A 12,664-nucleotide genomic window follows, 5' to 3' on the forward strand; every position below is an offset into this window, starting at 1 on the left:
AGGGCAAATAAAACGGCAAGGGTGAAGTGGGGGAGAGGAAAACAAGAGGCAAATGGCAAATAATGTAATGCAAGGGATAATAGTTTGTGATGGGTACTTGGTATATTTTGACTTGGTAATGGCGCCAGAAATGACTCATTGTGGGAGTCAAATCTTGACGTGACTTGGCGTGAATCACCTTGGCAACGGCACCAGAAATCCTTCTTGCTACCTCTTGAGCATTGCATTGGTTTTCCCTTGAAGAGGAAAGGGTGATGCAGCAAAGTAGCGTAAGTATTTCCCTCAGTTTTTGAGAACCAAGGTATCAATCTAGTAGGAGATCACGCTCAAGTCCCACGCACCTACACAAACAAATAAGAACCTCGCAACCAACGCGATAAAGGGGTTGTCAAGCCCTTCTCGGTCACTTACGAGAGTGAGATCTGATAGATATGATAAGATAATATTTTTGGTATTTTTATAATAAAGATGAAAAGTAAAATAAATGCAAAGGAAATAACTAAGTGTTGGAAGATTAATATGATGAAAGATAGACCCGGGGGCCATAGGTTTCACTAGTTGCTTCTCTCAAGAGCATAAGTATTACGGTGGGTAAACGAATTACCGTCGAGCAATTGATAGAATTGAGCATAGTTATGAGAATATCTAGGTATGATCATGTATATAGGCATCACGTCCGAGACAAGTAGACCGTCTCCTGCCTGCACTACTACTATTACTCCACACATCGACCGCTATCCAGCATGCATCTAGAGTATTAAGTTCAAGAGAACAGAGTAATGCTTTAAGGAAGATGACATGATGTAGAGGGATAAACTCATGCAATATGACATAAACCCCATCTTTTTATCCTCGATGGCAACAATACAATATGTATCAGTTCCCTTTCTGTCACTGGGATCGAACACCGCGATATTGAACCCAAAGCTAAGCACTTCTCCCATTGCAAGAAAGATCAATCTAGTAGGCCAAACCAAACTGATAATGCTAAGAGACTTGCAAAGATAAACCAATCATACATAAAAGAATTCAGAGGAGAATCAAATATTGTTCATAGATAATCTGGATCATAAACCCAAAATTCATCGGATCTCGACAAACACATCGCAAAACAAGATTACATCGAATAGATCTCCAAGAAAATCGAGGAGAACTTTGTATTGTGATCCAAAGAGATACAAGAAGCCATCTAGCTAATAACTATGGACCCGTAGGTCTGAAGTAAACTACTCACACATCATCTGAGAAGCCATGGAGTTGATGTAGAGGCCCTCCGTGATCAATGCCCCCTCCGGTGGAGCTCCGGAAAAGGACCCAAGATGGGATCTCTCGGGTACAAAAGGTTGCGGCGGTGGAATTAGGTTTTCGTGGTGCTCCAGGATGTTTGGGTGGTATGTGGATATATATAGGAGGAAGAAGTACATCAGTGGAGCAACGGAGGGCCCACGAGGGTGGAGGGTGCGCCCAGGGGGGTAGGCACGCCGCCCTGTCTCATGCCTTCCTCCCTTGTTTCTTGACGGCCACTCCAAGTATCTTGGATCACGTTTGTTGAGAAAATCACGTTCCCGAAGGTTTCATTCTGTTTGGACTCCGTTTGATATTCCTTTTCTTCGAAACCCTAAAATAGGCAAAAAAACAGCAATTTGGGCTGGGCCTCCGATTAGTAGGTTAGTCCCAAAAATGATATAAAAGTGTAAAATAAAGCCCATTAACATCCAAAATAGATAATATAATGGCATGGAGCAATCAAAAATTATAGATACGTTGGAGACGTATCAGTGGCTCACTCCATTGTTCCGGAGAACGGAGTCTTAGTCATCTTGCCCATGAGGCATGGTTCGCAAGCATCAAATGATTCATAATAAAGTGATTCAAAAAGTCCATCTGCATGGAGTTTCTTCATGCGCTTTACACCAATATGACCTAAACGGCAGTGCCACAAGTATGTTGCACTATCATTATCAACTTTGCATCTTTTGGCATCAATATTATGAATATGTGTATCACTATGATTGAGATTCAATAAACCATTTATATTAAGTGTATGACCATAGAAGGTTTTATTCATGTAAACATAACAACAATTATTCTTTGACTTAAATGAATAACCGTATTGCAATAAACATGATGCAATCATATTCATGCTCAACGCAAACACTAAATAACATTTATTTTAGGTTCAACACTATTCCTGAAGGTAAAAGGAGTGTGCGATGGTGATCTTATCAACCATGAAATCATTTCCAGCACACATCGTCACCTTGCCCTTAACTAATCTATGTTCATTTTGTAACTCCTGTTCCGAGTTACTAATCATAGCAACTGAACTGGTATCAAATACCCTGGGGTTACTATGAACACTAGTAAAGTACACATCAATAACATGTATATCAAATATACTTTTGTTCACTTTGCCATCCTTCTTATCCGCCAAGTATTTGGGGTAGTTCCACTTTCAGTGACCATTTTCTTTGCAGTAGAAGCACTCAGTTTCAGGCTTAGGTCTAGCTTTGGGCTTCTTCACGAGAGTGGCAACTTGGTTGCCATTCTTCTTGAAGTTCCCTTTCTTTCCCTTGTCCTTTTACTTGAAACTAGTGGTCTTGTCAACCATCAACACTTGATGCTTTTTCTTGATTTCTACCTTCACCAATTTAAGCATCGTGAAGAGCTTGGGAATCGTTTCTGTTATCCCTTGCATATTACAGTTCATCACGAAATTATAGTAACTTGGTGATAATGACTAGAGAACTCTGTCAATCACTATATTATCTGGAAGATTAACTCCCACTTGATTCAAGTGATTGTAGTACTCAGAAATTCTGAGCACATGCTCACTAGCTGAGCTATTCTCCTCCATCTTGTAGGCAAAGTACTTGTCAGAGGTCTCATACCTCTCGACTCGGGCAGGAGTCTGAAATACCAATTTCAGCTCTTGGAACATCTTATATGCTCCGTGGCGTTCAAAACGTTTTTGAAGTTCCGATTCTAATCCGTAAAGCATGGCGCACTAAACTATCAAGTAGTCATCATACCGAGCTTTGCAAAACGTTCATAACGTCTGCATCTACTCCTGGAATAGGTCCGTCACCTAGCAGTGCATCAAGGACATAATTCTTCTGTGCAGCAATGAGGATAATCCCCAGATCACGGAGCCAGTCCGCATCATTGATACTAACATCTTTCAACATAGTTATCTCTAGGAATATATCAAAAATAAAACAGGGGAGATATACGCGAGCTATTGATCTACAACATAGATATGCAAAAACTATCAGGACTAAGTTCATGATAAATTAAAGTTCAATTCATCATATTACTTAAGAACTCCCACTTAGATAGACATCCCTATAATCATCTAAGTGATCACGTGATCCATATCAACTAAAGCATGTCCGATCATTAGGTGAGATGTAGTTTTCAATGGTGAACATCACTATGTTGATCATATCTACTATATGATTCACGCTCGACCTTTCGGTCTCAGTGTTCCGAGGCCATATCTGCATATGCTAGGCTCGTGAAGTTTAACCCGAGTATTCTGCGTGTGCAAAACTGGCTTGCACCCGTTGTATGTGAACATAGAGCTTATCACACCCGATCATCACGTGGTATCTCGGCACGACGAACAGTAGCAATGGTGCATACTCAGGGAGAACACTTATACCTTGAAATTTAGTGAGAGGTCATCTTATAATGCTACCGCCGTACTAAGAAAATAAGATGCATAAAGGATAAACATCACATGCAATCAATATAAGTGATATGATGTGGCCATCATCATCTTGTGCCTTTGATCTCCATCTCCAAAGCACTGTCATGATCACCATCATCACTGGCTTGACACCTTGATCTCCATCGAAGCATCGTTGTCGTCTCACCAACTATTGCTTCTACGACTATCGCTACCGCTTAGTGATAAAGTAAAGCAATTACATGGCGATTGCATTTCATACAATAAAGCGACAACCATAAGGCTCCTGTCAGTTGTTGATAACTTTTACAAAACATGATCATCTCATACAACAATTTATATGTCATCATGTCTTGACCATATCACATCACAACATGCCCTGCAAAAACAAGTTAGACGTCCTCTACTTTGTTCTTGCAAGTTTTACGTGGCTGCTACGGGCTTCTAGCAAGAACCGTTCTTACCTACGCATCAAAACCACAATGTAGTATAGTGATTGCCTTTTGATCTTCAAAAAGAACCTTGTTCATTGAAACCGATTCAACTAAAGTTGGAGAAACATACACCCACTAGCCACCTGTGTGTGAAGCACGTCGGTAGAACCAGTCTCGCCTAAGCGTACGCATAATGTCGGTCTAAGCCGCTTCATCAAACAATACCGCTGAATCAAGAATCAACTAGTGATGGCAAGCAATATGTATATACCCACGCCCATAACTCCTTTGTGTTCTACTCGTGCATATAACATCTACGCATAGACCTAGCTCGGGTGCCACTATTGGGGAACGCAGTATTTCAAAAAAAATCATAGGATCACGCAAGATCTATCTAGGAGATGCATAGAAACGAGAAGGGGAGAGTATGTCTACATACCCTCGTAGACCGAAAGCAGAAGCGTTTAGTAACGATTGATGTAGTCGAACATCTTCGCGATCCAATCGATCCAAGTACCGAACGCACGGCACCTCCGCGATCTGCACACGTTCAGATCGGTGACGTCCCTCGTACTCTTGATCTAGTTGATGCTGAGGGAGAGTTTCGTCAGCACGATGGCGTGATGACAGTGATGATGAAGTTGCCGATGCAGGGCTTCGCCTAAGCACTACAACGATATGACCGAGGTGGAATTCTGTGGAGGGGGGCACCGCACATGGCTAAAGAATCTACTTGTGTGTCTATGGGGTGCCCCCCTCCCCGTATATAAAGGAGTGGAGGAGGGGCGGGCCGGCCCTCTCTATGGCGCTCCCAAGGGGGGTTCCTACAACTAGTTGGAGTAGGTTTCCCTCCTTTCCCTAGTTGGAGTAGGAGAAGAAGGAAGATGGAGAAGGAGAGAAGGAAAGGGGGGTCGGCCCCCTCCCAATTCGGATTTGGCTTGGGGCGGCTCCCCCACCTTGGCCGCCTCCTCCTCTCTCCCACTAAGGCCCAATAAAGCCCATTGACTCCCTGGGGGTTCCGGTAACCTCCCGGTACTCCGGAAAATGCATGATCTCATCCGGAACCATTCCGATGTCCAAACATAGCCTTCCAATATATAGATATTTATGTCTCGACCATTTTGAGACTCCTCGTCATGTCTGTGATCACATCTGGGACTCCGAACTACCCTCAGTACATCAAAACACATAAACTCATAATACCGATCGTCATCAAATGTTAAGCGTGCGGACCCTACGGGTTCGAGAACTATGTAGACATGACCGAGACTCATCTCCGGTTAATAACCAATAGCGGAACCTGGATGCTCATATTAGTTCCTACATATTCTACAAAGATCTTTATCGGTCAAACCGCATAACAACATACGTTGTTCCCTTTGTCATCGGTATGTTACTTGCCCGAGATTCGATCGTCGGTATCTCAATACCTAGTTCAATCTCATTACCGGCAAGTCTCTTTACTGTTTCGTAATGCATCATCCCGCAACTAACTCATTAGTTACATTGCTTGCAAGGCCTATAGTGATGTGCATTACCAAGAGGGCCCAGAGATATCTCTTCGACAATCAGAGTAACAAATCCTAATATAGATCTATGCCAACTAAACAAACACCATCGGAGACACCTATAGAGCATCTTTATAATCACCCAGTTATGTTGTGACGTTTGATAGCACACTAAGTGTTCCTCCGGTATTTGGTAGTTGTATAATCTCATAGTCATAGGAACATGTATAAGTTATGGGGAAAGCAATAGCAATAAATTAAATGATCATAGTGCTAAGCTAACGGATGGGTCTAGTCCATCACATCATTCTCTAATGATGTGATCCCGTTCATCAAATGACAACACATGTCAATGGCTAGGAAACTTAACCATCTTTGATTAACGAGCTAGTCTAGTAGAGGCATACTAGGGACACTCTATTTGTCTATGTATTCACACATGTACTAAGTTTCCGGTTAATACAATTCTAGCATTAATAATAAACATTTATCATTATATAAGGAAATATAAATAACAACTTTATTATTGCCTCTAGGGCATATTTCCTTCAAAGGTCTCATCGTAGTCAACTCCTTGAACTTGTCGAAAACCTTTTGCAACAAGTCGAGCATTGTAGACAGTAACATTACCATCAGCGTCACTCTTCTTCTTGAAGATCCATTTATTCTCTATGGCTTGCCGATCATCGGGCAAGTCAACCAAAGTCCATACTTTGTTCTCATACATGGATCCCATCTCAGATTTCATGGCCTCAAGCCATTTCGCGGAATCTGGGTTCATCATCGCTTCCTCATAGTTCATAGGTTCGTCATGGTCTAGTAACATGACTTCCAGAACAGGATTACCATACCACTCTGGTGTGGAACATACTCTGATTGACCTACGAGATTCGATAGTAACTTGATCTAAAGTTTCATGATCATCATCATTAACTTCCTCACTAGTTGGTGTAGGCATCATGGGAACGGTTTCTGTGATGAGCTACTTTCCAACTCGAGAGGAGGTACAATTACCTCATCAAGTTCTACTTTCCTCCCACTCACTTGTTTTGAGAGAAACTCCTTCTCTAGAACGGATCCATTCTTAGCAACAAATATCTTGCCTTTGGATGTGTGATAGAAGGCGTACCAAACAGTTTCTTTTGGGTATCCTATGAAGACACACTTCTCTGATTTGGGTTTGAGCTTATCAGGCTGAAGCTTTTACACATAAGCATCGCAACCCCAAACTTCAAGAAACGACAGCTTAGGTTTCTTGCCAAACCACAGTTCATGCGGATTTAGATGGTGCCCTATTTAACGTGAATGCAGCTGTCTCTAATGCATAACCCCAAAACGATAGTGGTAAATCAGTAAGAGACATCATAGATCGCAGCATATCTAATAAAGTACGGTTACGACGTTCAGACACACCATTACGCTGTGGTGTTCCAGGTGGCGTGAGTTGTGAAACTATTCCACATTGTTTTAAATGAAGACCAAACTCGTAACTTAAATATTCGCCTCTGCGATCAGATCTTAGAAACTTTATTTTCTTGTTACGATGATTTTACACTTCACTCTGAAATTCTTTGAACTTTTCAAATGTTTCAGACTTGTGTTTCATTAAGTAGGTACACCCATATCGGCTCAAATCATCTGTGAAGGTTAGAAAATAACGATACCCGCCGCGAGCCTCAACACTCATCGAACCGCATACATCGGTATGTATATTTCCAATAAGTCAGTGGCTCGCTCCATTGTTTTGGAGAACGGAGTCTTAGTCATCTTGCCATGAGTCATGGTTCGCAAGCATCAAATGATTCATAATCAAGTGATTCCAAAAGTCTATCCACATGGAGTTTCTTCATGCGCTTTACACCAATATGACCTAAATGGCGGTGCCACAAATATGTTGCACTATCATTATCAACTTTGCATATTTTGGCATTAATATTATGAATATGTGTATCACCACAATCAAGATTCAACAAAAATAGACCACTCTTTAAGGGTGCATGACCATAAAATATATTACTCATATAAATAGAACAACCATTATTCTCTGATTTAAATGAATAACGGTCTCGCATCAAACAAGATCCAGATATAATGTCCATGCTCAATGCTGGCACCAAATAACAATTATTTAGGTCTAAAACTAATCCTGAAGGCAGATGTAGAGGTAGAGTGCCGACAGCGGTCACATCGACCTTGGAACCATTCCCGACGCGCATCGTCACCTCGTCCTTAGCCAATATTCATTTAATCCGTAGCCCCTGTTTTGAGTTGCAAATATGAGCAACAAAACCGGTATGAAATACCCATGCGCTACTACGAGCATTAGTAAGGTACACATCAATAACATGTATATCAAATATACCTTTGTTCACTTTGCCATCCTTCTTATCCGCCAAATACTTGGGGCAGTTCCGCTTCCAGTGACCAGTCCCTTTGTAGTAGAAGCATTCTGTTTCAGGCTTGGATCCAGACTTGGGCTTCTTCCCGGGAGTGACAACTTGCTGGCCATTCTTTTTGAAGTTCCCCTTCTTTCCCTTGCCCCTTTTCTTGAAACTAGTGGTCTTGTTAACCATCAACACTGGATGCTCTTTCTTGATTTCTACGTCCGCATCTTTGAGCATAGCGAAGAGCTCGGGAATTGTCTTATCCATCCCTTGTATATTATAGTTCATCATGAAGCCTTTGTAGCTTGGTGGCAGTGATTGAAGAACTCTGTCAATAACACTATCATGCGGAAGATTAACTCCCAGCTGAGTCAAGTGGTTATGGTACCCAGACATTCTGAGTACGTGTTCACTGAAAGAACTATTCTCCTCCATCTTGCAACTATAGAACTTGTTGGAGACTTCATATCTCTCAACTTGGGTATTTGCTTGAAATATTAACTTCAACTCCTGGAACATCTCATATGGTCCATGACGTTAAAAACGTCTTTGAAGTCCCGATTCTAAGCCATAGAGCATGGCATACTGAACTATAGAGTAGTCATCAGACCGTGCCTGCCAGACATTCAAAGCGTCTACATTAGCGGGAGGGGGTTTTCACCTAGTGGTGCATCAAGGACATAATTCTTCTGTGCAGCAATGAGGATAATCCTCAAGTTATGGACCCATTCCGTGTAGTTGCTACCATCATCTTTAAACTTAGCTTTCTCTAGGAACGCATTAAAATTCAAGGGACGGAAGCACGAACCATTGATCTACAACATAGATATGCAAAAACTATCAGGACTAAGTTCATGATAAATTAAGTTAAATTAATCATATTACTTAAGAACTCCCACTTAGATAGACACCCCTCGATTCATCTAAATGAGCATGTGATCCATCTCAACTAAACCATGTCCGATCATCACGTGAGATGGAGTAGTTTTCAATGGTGAACATCTCTATGTTGATCATATCTACTATATGATTCACATTCGACCTTTCGGTCTCAAGTGTTTCGAGGCCATGTCTATACATGCTAGGCTCATCAAGTTTAACCCGAGTATTCCGCACGTGCAAAACTGTCTTGCACTCGTTGTTTGTTAACGTAGAGCTTATCACACCCGATCATCACGTGGTGTCTTGGCACGGCGAACTGTTGCAATGGTGCATAGCTTATCACACCCGATTACCACGTGGTGTCTCGGCACGACGAACTGTCGCAACGGTGCATACTGAGGGAGAACACTTATACCTTGAAATTTTAGTGAGGGATCATCTTATAATGCTACCGCCGTACTAAGCAAGATAAGATGCATAAAAGATAAACATCATATGCAATCAAAATATGTGACATGATATGGCCATCATCATCTTGTGCCTTTGATCTCCATCTACAAAGCATCGTCATGATTTCCATCGTCACCGGCTTGACACCTTGATCTCCATTGTAGCGTCGTTGTCGTCTCGCCAACAATTTCTTCTACAACTATCGCTAATGCATAGTGATAAAACAAAGCAATTACATGGCGATTACATTTCATACAATAAAGCGACAACCATAAGGCTCCTGCCAGTTGCCGATAACTTTTACAAAACATGATCATCTCATACAATAACGTATATCACATCATGTCTTAACCATATCACATCACAACATGACCTGCAAAAAACAAGTTAGACGTCCTCTACTTTGTTGTTGCAAGTTTTACGTGGCTACTACGGGCTTCTAGTAAGAACCGTTCTTACCTACGCATCAAAACCACAATGATGTTTTGTCAAGTTTTCTGTTTTAACCTTTAACAAGGACCGGTCGCAGTCAAATTCAATTCAACTAAAGTTGGAGAAACAGACACCCGCCAGCCACCTTTGCGCAAAACAAGTTGCATGTCTGTCGGTGGAACCGGTCTCATGAAAGTGGTCATGTAAGGTTGGTCCGGGCCGCTTCATCCAACAATACTGCCGAATCAAAATAAGACATTGGTGGTAAGCAGTATGACTATCATCGCCCACAACTCTTTGTGTTCTACTTGTGCATATCATCTACGCATAGACCTGGCTCGGATGCCACTATTGGAGAACATATTATGCAATTTCAAAAAAATTCCTACGATCACGCAAGATCTATCTAGGAGATGCATAGCAATGAGAGGGGGAGAGTGTGTCCACGTACCCTCATAGACCGAAAGCGGAAGCGTTTACTTAACGCGGTTGATGTAGTCGAACGTCTTCTCGATTCAACCGATCAAGTACCGAACGTACGGCACCTCCGAGTTCTGCACACGTTCAGCTCGATGACATCATTCAAACTCTTGATCTAGCAAAGTGTCGAGGGAGAGTTTCATCCGCATGACAGAATGGTGACGGTGATGGTGAAGTGATCCACGCAGGGCTTTGCCTAAGAACTACGACAATATGACCGGAGGAGAAAACGGTGGAGGGGGGCCTCGCACACGGCTTGGAACAATTGATGTGTGTTAGAGGCACCCCCACCCCCGTATATAAAGGAGGGAGAGGGGAGGAGGCCAGCCTAGGGGCGCCCCAAGTGGGAGGAGTCACACTTGGGCTCCTAGTCTAATTCGGCCCCCTTCCTTTTATCGGAGGGGGAAAGGGGGAAGGAGAGTAAGAAGGAGAAGCAAAGGGGGGCGCCCGCCCCGTCCCCTAGTCCAATTCGGACTCCTCCCTTGGGGTGGAGGGAGCCATCCCTTGTGGGCTGGCCTTCCTCCCTTCTATGGCCCATATCTTCCCCCGGGGGGTTCCGATAACCCCCCCCCCCCTGGTACTCCGATACGTACCCGATACTTTCTGAAACACTTCCGGTGTCCGAATACTATCATCCAATATATCAATCTTTACCTCTCGACCATTTCGATACTCCTCATCATGTCCGTGATCTCATCCGGGACTCCAAACACTCTTCGGTCACCAAATCACAAAACTCATAGTACAAATCGTCATTGTGTTGGGGAATGTAGTAATTTCAAAAAAAATTCCTACGCACACGCAAGATCATGGTGATGCATAGCAACGAGAGGGGAGAGTGTTGTCTACGTACCCTCGTAGACCGGAAGTGGAAGCGTTAGCACAACGCGGTTGATGTAGTCGTACGTCTTCATGGCCCGACCGATCAAGCACCGAAACTACGGCACCTCCGAGTTCTAGCACACGTTCAGCTCGATGACGATCCCCGGACTCCGATCCAGCAAAGTGTCGGGGATGAGTTCCGTCAGCACGACGGCGTGGTGACGATCTTGATGTTCTCCCGTCGCAGGGCTTCGCCTAAGCACCGCTACAATATTATCGAGGATTATGGTGGAGGGGGGCACCGCACACGGCTAAGAGATCAATGATCAATTGTTGTGTCTATGGGGTGCCCCCTGCCCCCGTATATAAAGGAGTGGAGGAGAGGGCCGGCCAAGGAGGGTGGCACGCCCAAGGGGGGAGTCCAACTCCCACCGGGAGTAGGACTCCCCTTTTTCCTATTAGGAGTAGGAGAGGGAAGGAAGGAAAGGGGGGCCAGCCCCCCTCCCAATTCGGATTGGGCTTGGGGGGCGCCCCCTCCCTTGCTCCTTTCCCCTCCTTTCCACTAAGGCCCAATAAGGCCCATATATCTCCCGGGGGGTTCCGATAACCTCCCGGTGATCCGGTATTGTCCCAATCTCACCCGGAACCTTTCCGGTGTCCAAATATAGTCGTCCAATATATCGATCTTTATGTCTCGACCATTTCGAGACTCCTCGTCAAGTCCGTGATCACATCCGGGACTCCGAACAACCTTCGGTACATCAAAATATATAAACTCGTAATGAAACTGTCATCGTAACGTTAAGCGTGCAGACCCTACAGGTTCGAGAACAATGTAGACATGACCGAGACACGTCTCCGGTCAATAACCAATAGCGGAACCTGGATGCTCATATTGGCTCCTACATATTCTACGAAGATCTTTATCGGTCAGACCGCATAACAACATACGTTGTTCCCTTTGTCATCGGTATGTTACTTGCCCGAGATTCGATCGTCGGTATCTCAATACCTAGTTCAATCTCGTTACCGGCAAGTCTCTTTACTTGTTCCGTAATACATCATCTTGTAACTAACTTATTAGTTGCATTGCTTGCAAGGCTTAAGTGATGTGCATTACCGAGAGGGCCCAGAGATACCTCTCCGACAATCGGAGCGACAAATCCTAATCTCTAAATACGCCAACCCAACATGTACCTTTGGAGACACCTGTAGAGCACCTTTATAATCACCCAGTTACGTTGTGACGTTTGGTGGCACACAAAGGGTTCCTCCAGTAAACGGGAGTTGCATAATCTCGTAGTCATAGGAACATGTATAAGTCATGAAGAAAGCAATAGCAACATACTAAACAATCGGGTGCTAAGCTAATGGAATGGGTCATGTCAATCACATCATTCTCCTAATGATGTGATCCCGTTAATCAAATGACAACTCATGTCTATGGTAAGGAAACATAACCATCTTCGATGAACGAGCTAGTCAAGTAGAGGCATACTAGTGACACTTAGTTTGTCTATGTATTCACACAAGTATTACGTTTCCGGTTAATACAATTCTAGCATGAATAATAAACATTTA

Source organism: Triticum aestivum, chromosome 2A (assembly GCF_018294505.1).
Source record: "Triticum aestivum cultivar Chinese Spring chromosome 2A, IWGSC CS RefSeq v2.1, whole genome shotgun sequence".
Classification (NCBI taxonomy): domain Eukaryota; kingdom Viridiplantae; phylum Streptophyta; class Magnoliopsida; order Poales; family Poaceae; genus Triticum; species Triticum aestivum.